This window comes from Protopterus annectens, chromosome 13.part0, assembly GCF_019279795.1.
Source record: "Protopterus annectens isolate FY-2018-M chromosome 13.part0, PAN1.0, whole genome shotgun sequence".
In the NCBI taxonomy this organism is placed as follows: domain Eukaryota; kingdom Metazoa; phylum Chordata; order Ceratodontiformes; family Protopteridae; genus Protopterus; species Protopterus annectens.
The window spans coordinates 1,041,562,775-1,041,581,223 of NC_056747.1; the positions used below are offsets into that span (position 1 = coordinate 1,041,562,775).

The following is an 18,449-nucleotide window of genomic DNA, read 5'->3' on the forward strand; positions in this document are numbered from 1 at the left end:
ATGGAACTCAGCTCAGTCATTTGAAATTCGATGAAGTGTGTTTCTTTGGATCAAATGGTATCCATATACATATATATCATTGCAACTGTTGTACAAAGTGGTAAGTAAACAAATAAAACACTAACAATGCACAATGGTCTCTAGTAAAACTATGCCTAATCACACTTCCCAAGAACCAAATCTTGTACCTTGTATTTGGAAGGTAAACACTTTAACCATTATATCAAACCCAATCCCCCAGTCCAACATACTAGTGGCACCAATAATTTAAAGAAATAGAACACATATCTTACATCTTCCTTTTATAGGAAGACTAATCAATTATCTTGTGTGATAAAATTTTGTAATACAGTTCATGAAAGTCTCCACATTTTAAACCGTCTCTGATAATATGTTTATATTTTTTCATCATTTTTGTCAGTCTATGATTTTTAAACATCCTTCATAGCAGTATTCCATATTCCTTCTGAAAGTGGGGAAGTTACATTCTATATGGTACTCACATTTTATGCAAATTAGATGCTCTGAATTTTCTTTTTCTCGGCTGGATGTACCTACGTTTTAAGGGCTTTATACCTATTTTCAATGTCTGCAGGTTGAAGGGTATAAGTCAAGCACCTCATGATTCTAACTGGTGATACCCATTTTCATTCTAACCATGAATGCATCTCTATTTCTGAACCACTGTGCTGAAACATTTTTTCCCAGGGATAATTTATATTATCTATCATTTCAAAAAGGGACATTCATAAATATCTCTGTGCATGTATTTTTCTTTTCTGTCAAGGTATTTTTTGCTGGGCTGCATCCGTCCTGCATTCTCTGTGGGAATTTTGGTTTGTTTAAGAGCTAGTGCATCTGCCTATCAAGACTGAGGAAATGATCATGTGGGAGTCTTTTTCTGAACAAAACTCAAACCAGATGAAGTGAACTCAGTGGTCAGTAGGTCCAACATTTCCCAACTAGAATGCACTTGCATTTCCTGTATCTGGTAAAGAAAAAAACTGTTAACGTGTTTCAGAACAGCTAAAGCTTGGAGCAGAGTGTTCTTCTGAAATTAGAGCAAGTCTTCCTGGACAAACTAAAGTAGCCCAGTAAACCAGAAATGAAGAAGTGTTGTTTTATGAGCAATCTGAGACTATAGTTACCTGTGAATCGCAGCATACATTCACAAACTGTAAGTAACTTCTTTTTTAAATGCAGCAAGGAGTTAGGGTCCCCCCCCCACCCCCACCCTGGGTTATAAAGTGTTGGAGCTGAAAGTTTCAGTAAAGGAGTTACTGTATTTATTATGCCACTGCTAATTCTCACATAAACTAACTAGTACTGCTAAACCATTAGAAATTACTCTACTGCTATGTAACTGTTTCTTACTTTATATATTCAGTTTGTGAAATGAATAATTCTAATGTCTGCCAGCATAAATTAGTAAAGTCAGGGGCATGGACCTTCACAATGTTGCTCATCAAGGGCTGCAGTATGCCATTAGAATGAGGGACGTCCTAAACTATTAGCCTACACTTTCATAGCACTTTGAAACAAATGCAGTATTTACATGTAGAAGATTTAAACTGTCCCTAATACCACAATCATGTGAATGCCTGCTATGAAATCTAAATTTGCAGCACTGTTTGCTTAAGTCAGGTGTCATGTTTCCTTTAAGGTACAGCTGAACGATAGTAAGGATAACTTAGAAAAGTAAAATAAGGGGCCATACACAACATCAGGGCCAGGAGAAATGCATAGAAAAAACTGCTTAGCACACTTCCCATCTAAATATGTTTGGGATGGATCATTGACTTGGCATTCTTATATTATATTTGTAGGAGTTGCGGGGACTGAACTTAGGTTATAGGTTCATAGGATGTTACTAGGCCATTGACCTGATTGTCTTACAAGCCTAGCCGTTAAATCCAAATAGAATACTAGATGAGAGATATCGTCTATGCCCAAGGTTTTTCTAGCAAGGGCTACCCATATCCAGGAGATAAACCAGGGCAATCCCCAGTAGAAATGTATGGTTTCCCATCCAGTCGTCCATGTTGTGCTTAAACAGGGTCATAGAGGTGCTCTGCTTGATATGGATTGGAAGTTTATTCCAGAGGAGTGGCAATGTCTGAAAGATGTATCCGTCTCTCCAGCAGGTCCAATTTATAAAACAGGCAAGATTGAGGTCCCTGGAACAGGTGACTCTAGTCCCATATGACTTACAGATGTGCAGCATTTCCATTAGATTTAGGACAAAGATAGCTTTGTAAACCAGACACAAATTGTTTCTGAGTAGTCTATACTCTACTGAGGACAGTGACAGTGACTTCAGTCTGTCCATTATCTTACTGTATCAGGATAGTACATAGTCTGTTATTCTTAGTATGTAACCTTTACAAACAGTCTGTGCCAGTTTGTTTTACACTGTCTGTTCCAACATCTATGCTTCACAAATAGCAAATCTTACTCTTTCACAAAATATTTTAAATTTTATGTATCAGTATTCAAAGTGCTGCTCTGTATAGGTATGTGGGCAATGAACTACTGAAACAGGAAAAAGGGTACATTCAACTTGAAAGAGTCCTGTTGTATACTTGTCCCACAGAATCCAAGAGAATTGATTTAGGAGCCTGAAGAAAATGCTCAGTTACACAGTTAATACAGGAGAGTTATTGCAAATCAACCCATGTCTCTACAATAATGCTGACTTATGCTCATTACCTTAATAAATAAGTTATGCAGCTGGTCTTCTCTTACATGGGGTACCCTTGCAGACACAGGTTCAAAACTGAAAGTTTATCCATTTGCTGTTGAAAATTAATGTCACTGTTTGTAGCATATGTAGCATAATATGCGATGTTTCCTGGCAGCTTCTACAGTAATTTAAAATAATTTGTCATGTTAATATCACTTTTATTTTGGTGAAATAAATGTTTTTTTTTTCAATTGCAGAGAGCAACTAGAAAAGCTAACTTGAAAAGCCTTGTGTTATTGTATACTTTTCTTCGACAGTTTCATTTCACCAGATACTTTGCACATCACCAATGTTTGAATGAATGCCCTAAGAGTAATGTTTCACTGATTTTTTTTCAATCAAATATAATGTAGCCCATCAGTTCAAAAATATACCCAAAAGGTTTTTCTTCAGGTAGGCAAGCTCCTCTTACCCCCACGGGTAAAATCATTCCCATCCTTGAATACACACACACACACACACACACACACACACACACACATATATATATATATATATATATATATATATATATATATATATATATATATATATAGGTCTACCTGATAACCCCAACACGCCAAAACACTGACACCGAAATAAGCAACACGAAAAAAACAACAAAAAAAGAAAGTTCAAAAACACAAAACTTCACATGCCCAACAAACTAAAATCCCGACAATCAACAAAACAAATACATTTCCCAAAAAGCACACACACAACACAAGCACACCAAAAACCTTACAAACCTACAATAAACCTTAGATACACAACTATCTATGCACTAACCTTAACCCAAACCCTAACCCTAAACTCCGTTACTATCACATACGTACCTTACCCGCACCCTAACCCTAACTCACTTAATCCGCCCCTAACCCTTAACTCTGTCACTATCGCACACTTACCTTACCCGCACCCTAACCCTAACTCACTTAATCTGCCCCTAACCCTTAACTCTGTCACTATCACACACTTACCTTACCCGCACCCTAACCCTAACTCACTTAATCTGCCTCAACCCTTATGTTTGTCACTATCGCACACTTACCTTACCCGCACCCTAACCCTAACTCACTTAACCTGCCCCTAAACCTAAAGTCCATCACTATCACACACTTACCTGATCGGCACACTACCCTAACGTCCGTCACTATCATACACTTACCTTACCCACACCCTGACCCTAATGTCCATCCCTATCGCACACTTAACTTAACATGTCGGTGTTCTCAGCATCGGGATTCTCAACTGTTGGTCTTCTCCATTGTCGATCTTCCGGTTGGTGTTCTCGTCGTCGGCATTGTGCACTTTCGGCATTTTCAGGTAGACCCATATATATATATATATATATATATATATATATATATATATATATATATATGGTTCTACCTCGACCCAACAAAATTATGGTTCACCAAAATGTAAAATCGTCAGCTGAATTTTGCGAAAGTGCATTTTTACGGAAATGCACTTTCACGAAATTTCAACTAAGCGAAAAGCAACATGGGCTGTTGCTTAGATTGTGGTACAGCAGGGATAAGGGAATATTTTCTTTTCCCCATTGTAGTGCGATCTCAGAGTTAGAATATAAAAGTAGGGGGAGTGGGGGTGCAGGGGAGCTTGCCTTCCTGCATGGTTGATTTGTTTTATTTTTTTGTGTGTGTGTGTGTGTCTGTTTTATGTGTGTTCAAAATGCTGAGTTTTGCGAAAGTGAGCTTTTGTTAAAAGCCACTTTCGCGGAAGTCAGTTCAGTCATTTGGAATTCGATGAAGTGTGTTTTCGTTGGAGCAAATGGCATGTTGTACAAAGGGGTAAGTAAAAAAAAACACTAACAATGCACAATGGTCTCCAATATACAGCAGGACGACTGTAAACAGTAGACGTACATAAGTTTTCAAAAAAAAAAAACAATAAAAATATAACCATAAGCCACTTAGAGAAACTGCATTTGACCAAGTGTAGGATAATCATGCTTTGGTGACCATTAAAATATCAATAACAAGGAAAGTGATTCAGTTATTAAAATGGCTGATTAACTATGCTGTACTTAATATAACTCTGATTTAATAGCTACCAAATTTTATGTTTCTTGACCTTCACTGTCTTGAACAGTCATAGGCATTTTGTACAAAGTTGCTGGTGGTAAAAATGCTGTCACTTTTATGATATTCAAGGAACGTTTTTTATTACCTTGTTAGCTTACTGAGGCAGGTTTCTCTTTTAGCAGATCAATTTAGTAACAATAAAAACACAACAATTAATCAAATATATTAGAACATAAAATGTGAGGTAAACTCAAAATTCTTTAGAAGACCATGATATCTGCACAACTCCACCATGTTTTTCTTGTTTTTTGTCATAGTTCTGCACAGTCATAGGAGATTTCTATGCTAATGGCTTAAACACCCTTACAACCCTAGCTAATATAACCCAATTTTTCCTAATACATGGCCCCTAAAGGTGAAAGGATGGCATGGGTTTGTGCCTATGCCTTGAGTATGTTACAGATTACCCCTGTACTTAAGGAGCATAGGTGCTACCCCATGTGTGAATTTGTGATTCTCCAGTAATTGATCTAAACCATGTCAGAAGAGGGCTGGAGAAGGGCTGTACTTAGCATGAATAGGAAGTCTGCTCCAAAAAAGGGGCAGTCTCCGAGACACATACTGTCCCTCCAGCATGTTTTGTTTGAGTCACTGACTAAGTTTAGATCCCTACATTGGGATACTCTCATGCTGTTTGACTTGCAGATGTGCAGCAGCTCCATCAGAGCCTGATTTTTGTCTGCCTTGTAGGTCAGGCATAGGTCACCCCTTAATAGTCAGTAGGAGATGGAATATAGCGATATAGAAGTTTTAGTCTATCTGCATTGGACATGTTGTTTACACCCTACATTTTCTTTGTGAGGAACCTCTGAGGTCACTCCAGCTGCCATAAGTCCCTAATCAAGTACATGCCAAATAGTGTATTGTACTTGATTACTGGTCTAATGAGGGCTGAGTACAGCAGGACTATAATTTCCTTGGATGTGGATGCCATACCTTTATTTATAAGTTGCACCACATAGAAGGACTTCCTCAAAACTGTGGACACATGGAGATCAAAATTCAGGCTACTACCTATCTGTATATCTAGATCTTTCACCTCTGAGTCTTCTCTTAGGAGTGTGCTATTGATGTTGCAGTTTGCAGGGGTATTTGACTTCTCAACGGGTATGATAATGCATTTTTTTCTCATTTAATTTCAGGCCATGGTTCTGGCACCAATCATTTGTCTGATGTAGATGCTCCTGAAAGATATCTATATCATTAGGGGAATCAGTGATTACCCCAACTTGCAGGCATCAACAAACTTTATCATCCAGAGGCTTTCCACATTAGCTTTGACAGAGAAGCATATTCCAAACAACAGTAGTTTCAGCACTGAGCCCTGTGGGTTGCTGCTTGTGTGATCTGGTGGATCATGGCCCCGGACAGCTAAGTAACTGTAACCTTCTCCTTACCAAGCCTGGTATGACCAGAATATTGGGTTGGAGAGTGTTTTGCCTTATGCGCTTGGTAGTTGAGACACAGTGAGATGTGGCTTTATGTGTTGTGATTGAAGTTGTCTTGTTTGTGTGCATGTGGAGTTTCTGAGAACTGTGCCTGAGAGGCCTTTGAGGTTTGGCTAAGTTACATGTGAGCACCTCTACATTTGTGGATCCTTTGTGGGTATGGTGAGTGATGTGTATGAGTTGCTGACAACCTGTTTGTTGCTTTTTGTGTCTGCATGTGAGAGTCTAACCTCTACTGTCAATGTGTAACTACATCTCTCACATACTGTGTTTGTCTGTTCAAGAATTAAGTGGTTGCCAGTGTATATAAGGCAATTGCTACATTGCCTCCAGATGCCCATGTCCACCAAGATGGATGCAGAGATAGCAGGAAAGTGCCCATCTAAGGTTCCAGGTCCTAATGTGTACTTGCAAAGGATAGGAGTGGAGGGTGTTTGTAACTGGATGAGAGAAGGGTGCTTACTTGGTGTATCTGCATTAACCTAACCTAACCTGCAGTGCTGCCCAGCACTCAAACCAGTTGGTCTCTAGACAGCGATAGTTCTGTGTGCTGTAATAAGCTAAGGTAGACCTAAACAGTCATAACTAAATGTGTAAATGCTGTTCAACACCTACTGCCACTAGATGAATAATCCCAGTCCTCCTGATGTAAAAGCACAGTAAAAGAGTGTCCGGAGTGAAATGCCACCACAAACAAACAAGGAAAAGCAATAAGTAATTCAAGATAATAGTACTGTACTTTAAACAGCTTGTAAAATTGTGACTATTCAAAGAAAGTACTTCACTTTGTAGAAATGAACCAAGAGCCAGTCAGTTGTGCAGAATTTATAAAGGCACTAAAAACAAAATAAGCTCATTTATAATTGTCTACATTTTTGTTTAAATTTGTAGATTCCCTCTAGTCCTTTCTTCTCAAAAGTTTAGGGAGTACCACATATTTTATCTGGGACCTTGTCATTTTTGAAACCCCTAATTATAAGAATGAGACAGTTAATGCAGTGGGTATCATAAGTTTACCCTCATTGCTGTAAAGCATGTTTCCCTGTTGCAAAAGAGAGTAAAAACTCAGGTATGGAGGAATCACTGACAAGTTCTGCCTCAGTAAGAAGCAAAGATCTCTCCTAAAATCCTCCAAAGCTAATTTTGAAAAAAAATTGTCACGCATTCCAAAGACAACCACAAGGCATTTTTTAGCTATGTCAAGAATCTCCATGGCAACACCCCGATCTGCACCGAGCTACAGCAGAATGGCACAAAATATACAGAGCCAACTGATATAGCCAACATATTGGCAGATGGGTTCAGTGCAAACTTTATTCTCCCTTCACCCCCCAAAGGGCCCATAACTATACCAGATGGTTGTAGAGCCCTGGCAATCACAAACACACAGGTAAAAATGGCACTCTCTAAAGCCAAAAACACAGCATCCATGGGACTGGACAACATCCCAGGCTGCGTCTTACATGAACTCCAAAATGAACTATTCCCCCACCTAAAATCCATGTTCAACCACAGCCTCACCACAGGCTATGTGCCCACAGAATGGTGCACAGCAATGGTTATCCCACTCCACAAAGGAGGAACCACCACAGACCCCGGGAACTATAGACCTATTAGCTTGACAAGCCTGGTCTGCAAAGCCATGGAGTGTATCATCATGGAACTCATAAACAAAGATATAGGTAACCTCTAAACTCTGGATGCTACCCAATTCAGATTTGTAAAAGATAGGGCATGTCTCTTAAACCTGGTATACTTCTTTGAAACAGTTACAAAGGCCATAGATGAGGACAAGGTAGTCCACACAGCCTACCTGGACCTTGCTAAAGCCTTTGACACTATCCCTCATTTAGGAATCATTGATAAACTCACCAACCTTAACATAAACCCTTACATCATGAGATGGGTGGCCAACTGGGTAACGGACAGAACCCACATGTTAAGAGTTGCTGACTCCAGATCCAACTCCAAACCAGTGACAAATGGAGTACCCCAGGGTTCAGTCCTGGGACCCCTCCTGTTTGGTATATACTTCTCTGAAGTGCAAGCAAACACCAAGGGTCTATGGCTAACCAAGTTTGCAGATAACTGCAAACTGAGTGCCATTATTGAATCCCCTGCTGACGTAGACATCCTGCAAAAGGCCTCACCGATGACACCTGGCTTCAAAATCATGGCCTCAAACTAAATGCCAAAAAGTGCATTGTTAACCCCTTTGGCAAAATCATGGTACCCATGAATTACCAAATAGGGGGAAGTTCACTTAATACAGAAAGTGTGATAAGAGATCTTTGGACCCAAGTGGATAGCAACCTCTCCTTTGATAACCACATTGCCACAATGGTCAAAAAATCTTTCTACGTGGCCCACTTAATCACAAAAGGGTTCGCTGTTAGAAATAAAGAAGTCATTGTTCCCCTCTACTCATCATTTATCAGACCCCTCATTGAATAAAATGCACTGTTTGGGATGTACCTCACAAGACACCTACAACAACTTGAGAGGTCCCAAAAGTACCTCACCAAGAGGATCGCTGGCCTGAAACAATAGCCCTACAAACTCTACTCGTTGCATACCGCATACTCAAAGGAGACCTCTGTCTGACATACAAAGCTATGTCAGACCCGGAATTATTGGGCATGCTCCACTTGAAGAAATCCCAATCTCCCCAAAGCCACTCGCTCTAGTGGCCTAAATCTTACCACAGCAATAAATAGGACATGCTGGAGGGATAGATTCATGTCCCAGAGACTTCCCATGCTCTGGAACAAGATTCCCATCCACATCAAGCAGAGCTCATTATTAGCACTATTCAAGAAAAACCTTGATAAGTGGATGGGTGATAGGAAATTCAACCCTAGGATTATGTCTGGGGCGCTGCTCGATAGAGGGGCAGGAATTTAACAATACATGGATGGCGAAAGCCAATACAATGTTGGCTAGGCTTGCTTTGGCCCTTGGGCTGATAGCCTAGTACCTACCTATGAACCTATAGAGACCCCTTTCCTCTTGTAAGTGTATCAATGATAGTCCCCATCTTCTACCTGCAGAATGTTTCTACTTCCATGCAAAATGGAGGTACAACTTGTGATTTCACATCTGGTTTCCTGAGTCAGACCCCAGGTCACTATATTGCAGTACATGTGAAAAGTCACAGGCATATATTTACCTGTAAAGAATTTTATTCATGAGGTTTGATTTATGAACATCCATTGTAACTAATAAGGATGACTTGTACAGATTAACAGCCTCTCAAGAAACCTATGATTCAGAGGTGTACATTAAGTGATGTGTAAGACAGATCATCATTACATAATGAAAATAGGGTCAGATGAGTGAAACCAATGTAGATGAGGCATGCATGCATGAAAGTGCAATGTCAGATTACTGAGCCTAGTTCTTGTGCAGTACACAGCAGTGGAAAGTAATGGTCTCTAGTAGTGGAGTATGTGAAACTGTGGGGGAAAAAAAGCCACAGTTCTACGGGACAGAGGGAGACATTATTTATTTATTTCATTGTGTTAACCAGAATAGTCCGACTGGGCAAGAAAAGATCTTTTTCAGAAGACACACAGGGAGAAAAGCTCCTGACCATGAGAATAAAAATGCAAACAGTAAATTTCTAATATATATTAGAAGAACAATAGGTGAATGGATCAACATATTAAGTTTTCTGAAGTTTAGGGTCACAGATTATCCTCATTAATTTATTAATCTGTTTATATATTTATTTTTGTGACTGGGATAGTCAGACTGGGAAAGGGTGGCTACATGTTAATGAGGTTAATGAGGCAGGTGCTGACATCAGGTAAGATGTACCCAGTATAATATCATCACTGAATGAGATTTTATACCAAGTAGAATGTTGCCTCACTAAGCAAGAGAAAACTGACTGGTGTGGTGCCTGGGGTGCAGTGGAGCAGGCTCTGCATCCTGGAATAGAATTCCACAAAATGTCAGAAATTAACAAGCTCTTAAAACTTTTAAAACCAAGATACAAAGACCTCTTACAAAACAGTATTTATACAGAAGCCTTGCATAAAGGATTCAGAAGGGACACTGAGTAAACTGAATGCTGTTGAGTGATCTTGCTACAAACATATCTCATTTAAAATCAGTTTGATCTTCTTGTAACTCTAATGTCCATACTGTAAATATGTATTACTAAAATACTGTGTAAATACTGTGTAAACTGTTAAAGCTGGTGTAACCTATTCTTTTATTCTCTCTCTTTAGCACTGTGTAAAGAATTGTACGTTACTAGGTAATTGTTCTACATTTACCATTTCAGATCTACTTGCTATTGTATCTGTATGTCTCTCATCACTACTCAGTTGAGCACAGGTAATGACTAGAAAGGGTTGACTAAGCAACCCACCTACCTAGTTAACAACTAGAAAATAAATAAATGAATAACATATGACATATCCATGGAGTGGGAACCTCCCTCCCATGTGGTAGTGTGGCTGATCTATGTACAGGAAAATAAATGCCATAATCATTATTCTCACAATTTAAATACGCCCAAAGGATTTTGTGTGATTCTATGGACACCTCCCAGGTGTCATCATCCTAAATGTTTGATGTTGTGCTCAGGAGCATGCTATGGCATATGAATGAGTACACAATGTACCTTATTACCTCCAAGGGCTATCACACTACCATGCAGACATTTCACAGAGTGTCAGGTCAGCCAGTGGTTATCAGCACTGTAATCTGTACCTATGCATGGTCGCCAGGGAATGACATACAAACTATGGGGTTATTATAATTAAATATATATATATATATATATATATATATATATATATATATATATATATATGTGTGTGTGTGTGTGTGTGTGTGTGTGTGTGTGTGTTTATGAGTCTACTTTGATAGAAAACACATTTCAATAAAATTCATTTTGTCGAAGCCTCATTTCACTGAAAATGAATTCCCTGAGCAGAATTCACTGAAAGCTCACTTTACTGAAAACACATTTGACTGAAACTCATTTCGACTAAACAGGTATATGCCCTGTTCCCCACTGTAGTGTGATTCTGGAGTTAGTATATATAGTTGGGGGGATGGGGGACCCCCCCCACATAGTTTGGATATATATTGTTTTTCTGGAAAGAGTTAGTCAGTTGACTGGTAAGAATCCATGTCTATGGTTTACAACATTTAAAATTGGTGGGGGGCTATGCCCCCACACACCACCAATGTGGGGGGCTGTGCCACCCACTCCCCCCTTATTATATAAACTAACTCCAGGATTAAACTACAGTGGGGAACAGGGCATATACCTGTTTAGATGAAATGAGTTTCAGTCAAATGAGTTTTCCGTGAAGTGAGCTTTCAGTGAATTGTGCTCAGGCAATTCATTTTCAGTGAAATGAGGCTTCGATGAAATGAGTTTCAGTGAAATTTGTTTTCTGTCAAACAAAGTAGACCCATATATAAATATATATATATATATATATATATATATATATATATATATATATATATATACATATAGTTTAATATCAAAATGCTGAAACACAGTTGTTCGAGTAATGACTTACCCAGAAAAAAAACACTGTTCACCCAAAACCAAAGCGGTAATGTCTATAATTAGAATTCAAAATTATTGACATTACCCAACTTACCTTGATGTTCGATAATTTCCTACAAATGTTTTGCAGGGGTAAGGCCCCCCTACACCCCCCATGTGGGGGGTTGCATCCTGCTAATTATATATTCCCACTCCAAGATCGCACTACAGTGAGGAAGAGTGTAAATTTCCCAATCCCCATGGTAGTGCGATCTCCAATCAGAATGTTCACCTTATAAGAGCAAATGCACACTAACATTTGCTATTGTGGAGATGAATATTTTCCGGATCAGTGTTACGTGAACATAAAGACAGAATTTTAACCATTCCAGTTCACATAACTGCCCTCCAGCATTTTGATAGTAAACCTAAACCTATATATATATATATATATATATATATATATATATATATATATATATATGTATATATATATATATATATATATATATATATATATATATATATATATATATATCTAGGCCTACCTGTAAAAACCAAAATCGCAGAACGCTGACAACGAGAACACCATCACCGGAAGATCGACAACGGAGAATGACAGTTGAGAATCCTGATGCTGAGAACACTGACATGTTAAGGTAAGTGTGCGATAGGGACGGACGTTAGGGTCAAGGCGTGGGTTAGTTAAGTGTGCGATAGTGACGGAGTTCAGGTTTAGGAGCGGGTTAAGTGAGTTAGGGTTAGGGTATGGGTAAGGTAAGTGTGCCAAAGTAGGGCATTTGAAATTGTAGTGAGTGTGACTAGCCTAAAAAGCATTGATCCCTACACAGACACACACACACACACAGTTGCCATGTCTGGGATTAGAACTCCTACCTAACTAGTTTATCACACTACAGCATTACGCAGTTATAGGACATGCCACAGAGATTGCTAGAGTACTCCTTCCCCAAAGATGTATTTCAAAGTGAATGACATCAGCAGGCTTGCCATAGTAAGGCATTGTGTGTGTGCATGGGTCATAACCCATTCATCTAGAGTCAGGCACACCACACTCAGGCACACACAGGTTTATATTCCACAGATATGTGTATACAACTACTAGATGACTACTGCCTTGTACAGTCATGTTGCACAAGTTAGCACTAGCATCACACAGTCCATAATGCTGAAGGATTCCAGAGGCGAATGTCTACAGTGAGTGACATTTACACATCATGTGGTTGTAGCAATTTGACTGTGTGCTGGGTGGGACAGGCCTCATGATGGAAGGCTCTTTGTCACTGTCACTCTCTTCCACACATCTATGTATGTGCACTTTTGGTATATTATAGTGTGATGTCCTTGGATATATGTGTGTATTCCTATCCAATATGTGTGCAAAGCATGACTGGTGCATACTGAGGAGTGTATGCACTAACATCTGAAACTGTCAGATATGTATGGTCCACTGTTGTTTGCAGACATGGGCTTCATTTCTTTAAATGTGTGAGCATGCCCAGTATGACCTTTCAGTATTTTGTTGTCTGACATTGCCTTCATTTCTCTAAGTGTAGGAGCATGCCAGTATGACCTTCTGTATTGAATGTGTGAATCCATTCCAGGTAGATTGTACTCCAGTGCAGACTTTTGTGTTCTACACCTACAGCTAGCAAACTGTTTCTGCAGGATATCTGTAGATCAGTTGAGAATATGGGGCCAAAATGGGCAAAGGATAGTGGGTTACTGTAGGTAATTGTATCAGTGCTGCTTCTGCTACATGGTCCTGGTGTTAGCAGAGATATTCAGACATGTGTACTGTTATACACTGTGATGTTTTATGTCAAGTACTGTCAGTTAGACGTATTTGCTTGCAGTGATGTCCTGGGGAACACAGGGTGAATGCAGCTGTGTCCAGTATTATGGTCAAACACCTACATATTCTTGCAAACTCATGCCATTCTACAGGGGGAGCTGCAGGCACTTGCTGCTGGGTCTGTGTAACTGGTTCAGCACCTTGGTACAGTGGTGGCAGAAGATCCCATACTTGTACATCCATCAACGGGGCAGTATGGCCTTATCTTGCTGTGGCATACCTAACAGCTGTAGAGATTCACACAGGTTACCCAGAGGCAGGAGTAATAAGTCAGGACATTACTCCTACACATTGTGGTTTACAAGCAGGTTTGTAGCCACACATTCTTGTGCTTGCAGCCAGGGATAGTATGTGCACATAACTGTGTTTTGGACTTCACACACTCCATGCTGCCCATGCTCTCATCCCCCACCCCCTATTATTCTATCCTCTTCCATATATTATGCAAACATTCTCTGATACTTTCCCTATAGTTATCACCTCATCACAGCAGTATATTGGTGTTAGTCCACAGTTCATGCAGTAGGACATGGTGGACATGTTACTATGATTTGTCCACATGGCTTTGTATATGGGTTCTGTGGACTGTGTTATGTTATTATTTGGGAGTCCATGACATAACATACATTGGCAGTACGGGTGAGACACAGGCTTTGGGCAGAGGACTTTAGGCCATTTGGTAGTGATGCAGGCCAGCTGTAGCAGGCTGTTGCATTCTGTCAGACCTACAGTCCCAGACTGCAATGCAGTATATTCCCCTGGGGTGACAGGGTAGGTGTGCTAGATGTCCATGCCAATACTTTCTGTCAGTATTGATCCTGTGGTGTGGATGCTGGCAGGGTGCTGCTTACAGCTAGGGTCACACCAGCATGGGACACTTGTTCTGCATGCTGCATTGTTTTGCTATTGTCATACACAGGTGGGGGTCATATTGCACTCATTCCCAACAGCAGGGATAAGACCGGAAAGGTACCTGTGGGTGGTGGTTGGGTGATCTGGGTGCATGTGTGCTATGGACACTACTTGCATCTCACTCACAGATATGCATGGGGCATTCCACTTATGCTGGCTTGTGCAGGGACATCAGCTGTTTCTCAATACATCATTGCTATGACCTTTGTGGTCTGCTAGTGTTTGGCCAGATGACATCAGTATTCCCTACTACAAGCCCAGATAATGTGCTGCAAACCTATATGTACAATTCCAAGGGTGTGTCCATTTGACAGTTACATCTTATACACTGTCTGTCTGGGGTACTTCCCCCTGTGTACTGCTTGTATATCTGGCCCAACAGTAATGCCATGTCCATCTTTCAGATGGTGACACATATTACTTCCAAATGTTTACAATGGCTTACTGCTAGAATGTGTTATACTTGGAAGCATTGTGTTTGGCATTGCAGTTGTGAGGACTTGGCCCTGTTATCGGCAATACTGGGCAATGGTCACCAGGACAAACCTCACCATGCATACATACTGACCACTCTCACACAATATACAACACACACCAACCTAACGCACACAGACCTGCATATTGTACACATGCTACAATCTATCCTGCTACCTTGGCTAGCTCAGGTAATCTGTGCTCCACTGTTATTATGCCTACACATACATGTTACTACATTTCTACATAGGATTGGGGGGCACACCTGTGTGCTACTACTTTTCTGCATAGGACTGGAGGGGGCAAAGCTGACTGTTACTACATTTCTACATAGGATTGGGGGACACACCTGACTGCTACTATGTGTCTACATCAGATTGGGGAGGGGGGCACACCTGACTGTTACTACATTTCTACATATCATTGGGGAGGCACACATGACACTTGTACACATTTGCGATGACTGTATTGGTATGTCAGGTGCTCCATTTCATTCTGTATTCTAACCTATCATGCTGACTAGTGGCATGTCAGTGTACTACAGTTTTTAGGTTTGATTGACCTACATATCAGTTTCTGACTTCTTACCCTTCAGAACTAACATCCCACTGCCTGACCTGTTGTAGTCTGTGTAGGCCTTGGGGGGGGGGGCGTACCCATAGTCATCATTCAGAGGCCTTAGCACAGCCTTTACTTGGGTTTGTCTACACCTGTGCTGCTGGCTGAGACTGTTGTTGGGTATGTGAGCCTCCCTGACTGGCATGTGTGTGTCGTATGGACACACATGTGGCCCAGCACATTTCCTGCAGTGGATTTTGTCACCATGTCTAGTACTGGCTACTATGGTGACACCAGTATTTGTTACAGATCTCATGCTGCCACTATAGGTGTCTACTATCTGCTGGCATCCCATTCAGCCACCCGATTCCCTTGCATGCTCACATCCATACCATAGATACAAGTAACAACACATACTACTCCATTTGGTATTTGGTAGGAAGAGTGACTTACCTTGTGGCTGTGCCACTATTGAGGATAGTGCTGGAGGGCTGCCTATGTCAGATGCACATAGTACACTCCCTATACATGGTTGACCACAGGTAGTGTCATGTTTGGCATCCTTTTTACTGTATGTGCGAGTCAGAGAGAGGTGTTATTCCCTGGGTCCCTACTGTGTCAGTGTATGTGCTATGCATTGCCTCTTTGCCAAGACCAGGGCATACTCAGCATGCCTCCTTCTGCCTACTGGGGCAGGCTCAGGTTTTCCTCCTCTGAGTCACTCTGTGCCTGTGCAGGCCTTGGCAATGGTGGGGGGTTGTGTGGCCCTGCCCAATGCTGTTCCTGTTGCAGCTGTTTCCAGAGGATCATATTGTGTAGCATGGCATATATGATGACAATCTGAGTACATGTAGCTGGTGAGTACTGCAAGGCTCCACTAGATGTCTCCAGGAACTGGAACCATGACTTGAGCATCCCAAACACATGCTCTATTAAAATTCTGGTCTGTGCGTATGCCTCATTATGGACTTCTTGTTCAGGTGTGTGTGCATTTCTGATGGGTGTCATCAGCCACGGCTCCAGTGTGTAACCAGCATCCCCCACTAGGTGACCATAAGACATGTCTCCATTGGCAAATCTCTGGTACAACTGCGTCAGATGCCAGATGTGGGAGTGGCGATAGCTTCCAGGGCAGCCAACACACACATTCATTATAATGCACTGGGCATTGCACACAACCTGGCAGTTGATGGACGGGAAGCCCTTGCGGTTGATGTAGACCCTACACTGCTCACCGGGTGATGCTTTGATGTATATGTGCATGCAGTTTATAGCACCCACTACCTCAGGGTATTCTGCTATTTGTTGGAAGAGACACATATTGCTGGCCAACGCACCACGGGTGTTGGGGAAATATATGTGCTCACCAGCATGTACTGAGATGGCATCCAGGAACTAGTGGAGTACCCTGGATGCTGTTGCCTGTGAGATCCCCATGATATCCCCAGTTGGCCTTTGGAAGGTACCTGTGGCTAGTATTCGTAGGCCTACACGTACCTTGGTATCCACTGGGATGGGTTCCCCTCTGTTAGTTCTGTGTGTCAGGAATGGCCGATACAGCTCAACAATTTGCTGTAGAAGGTCCCTGTCCACCTTATAGTGCTCCACTATCTCCAGCTCATGTTGCCCCTGGTAGGTTACCCTGGGTCTGTACACTGTTCTCCATCTCCTCACTGTGGGTTGGTCGACAGCATTCACATCCTCACCACCCTCAGCCTCTTCCACATGTTGATGTATGATAGCTGCTGCAGCCCCTATCATTTTATTGTTTTTGTTTGTTAAAATTTCCCCACTTGCATACACCAGTGGTGTAGATTATGTGAGAAAAAACAGAGGGAAAGGTGTCTGCATAGTTTATAGTAGTGTTCTGGGCTGGGCTGGGCTACTGCCTGTGTAATTGGCTGATTCTGATACATTTCACCTGCCACCTCTTCTAGTTCTCCTTGATTACCTTCCTACTGCTGTTTTCCCTTTCCATTGCCTTCCTGGTAAAGCCCGGGGGCACACCGTGCAAACACAGTGCTCAAATGTGTACAGAACAGAACTGCTATTTCCTGGTTTACTTTTTTTTTCCTTTAAAATCTGATGCACGGTGCATACACCTGCTTAGACAATGTAAAGAGTGCTAGACAGCCTCAGACACACTCCCTTGCTTAGCTCTGCTAAGCTAAGGGTAAACCCAAGCCACAGGGCTCCAATCCACTTACAGTATGCCTGACATACGCCCCTATGATGTCAGCTAACTCTTAGGCTTGAACCATGCTATTCCTACATTTACACTGCTGGGTGCTGACTAGCATTGAGGGAAAATCTGGGATTCAGTATCATTCCCCTCATTTGCATAGGTTTGCCTGCTAATGCATAGTTACAGGTCCTACACAGAGCCTCCCTGCTTAGCAACCACTATTCATTGGCCATGTGGTCTATTGAGTATAATGGCAAAATAGTGATTTTAGTTAGAAGGATTATTTCAGGTTATTTTTTATATTTTCCGCCTGATCCCATTTGCACACCACTGCCCTATGCTTAAACAGCCAAAATCGACTAAAAAAGAAATAAGTTATTTTTTTTTATTTTTGCAACTGTTTTCCATGCCAATAGACATATATTTGGCCATTGTCATGGTTTCCACATAATATACACACTTTATTTGCAGCTGTCATTGCTCCGTGTTGTAGTTTGCTCCTGCACGTCCCTGCAGCTTATTCCTGGATTGCACGGTGGCTATATTGTCTCCAGGAGCTCCTGCACTGTTCCTGCATACCATGCATGGCTTACTGAATCCAGCAGATTGTGTTAAGTATCATTTATGAGAGAGAGATCTTTTGCAGGT

At 41.1% G+C, this 18,449-nt stretch overlaps 1 protein-coding gene across 1 annotated transcript in view; it reads left to right on the forward strand.

The window, feature by feature from the left end:
- Positions 1-963: 963 nt before the first annotated feature.
- Positions 964-18,449, forward strand: part of LOC122788017 — a 314,760-nt gene continuing 297,274 nt past the window's right edge. The window contains exon 1 of the mRNA XM_044054940.1: positions 964-1,177. The gene's annotated coding sequence lies outside the window, so the exon portion shown is untranslated. The remainder of the gene's footprint in view (positions 1,178-18,449) is intronic.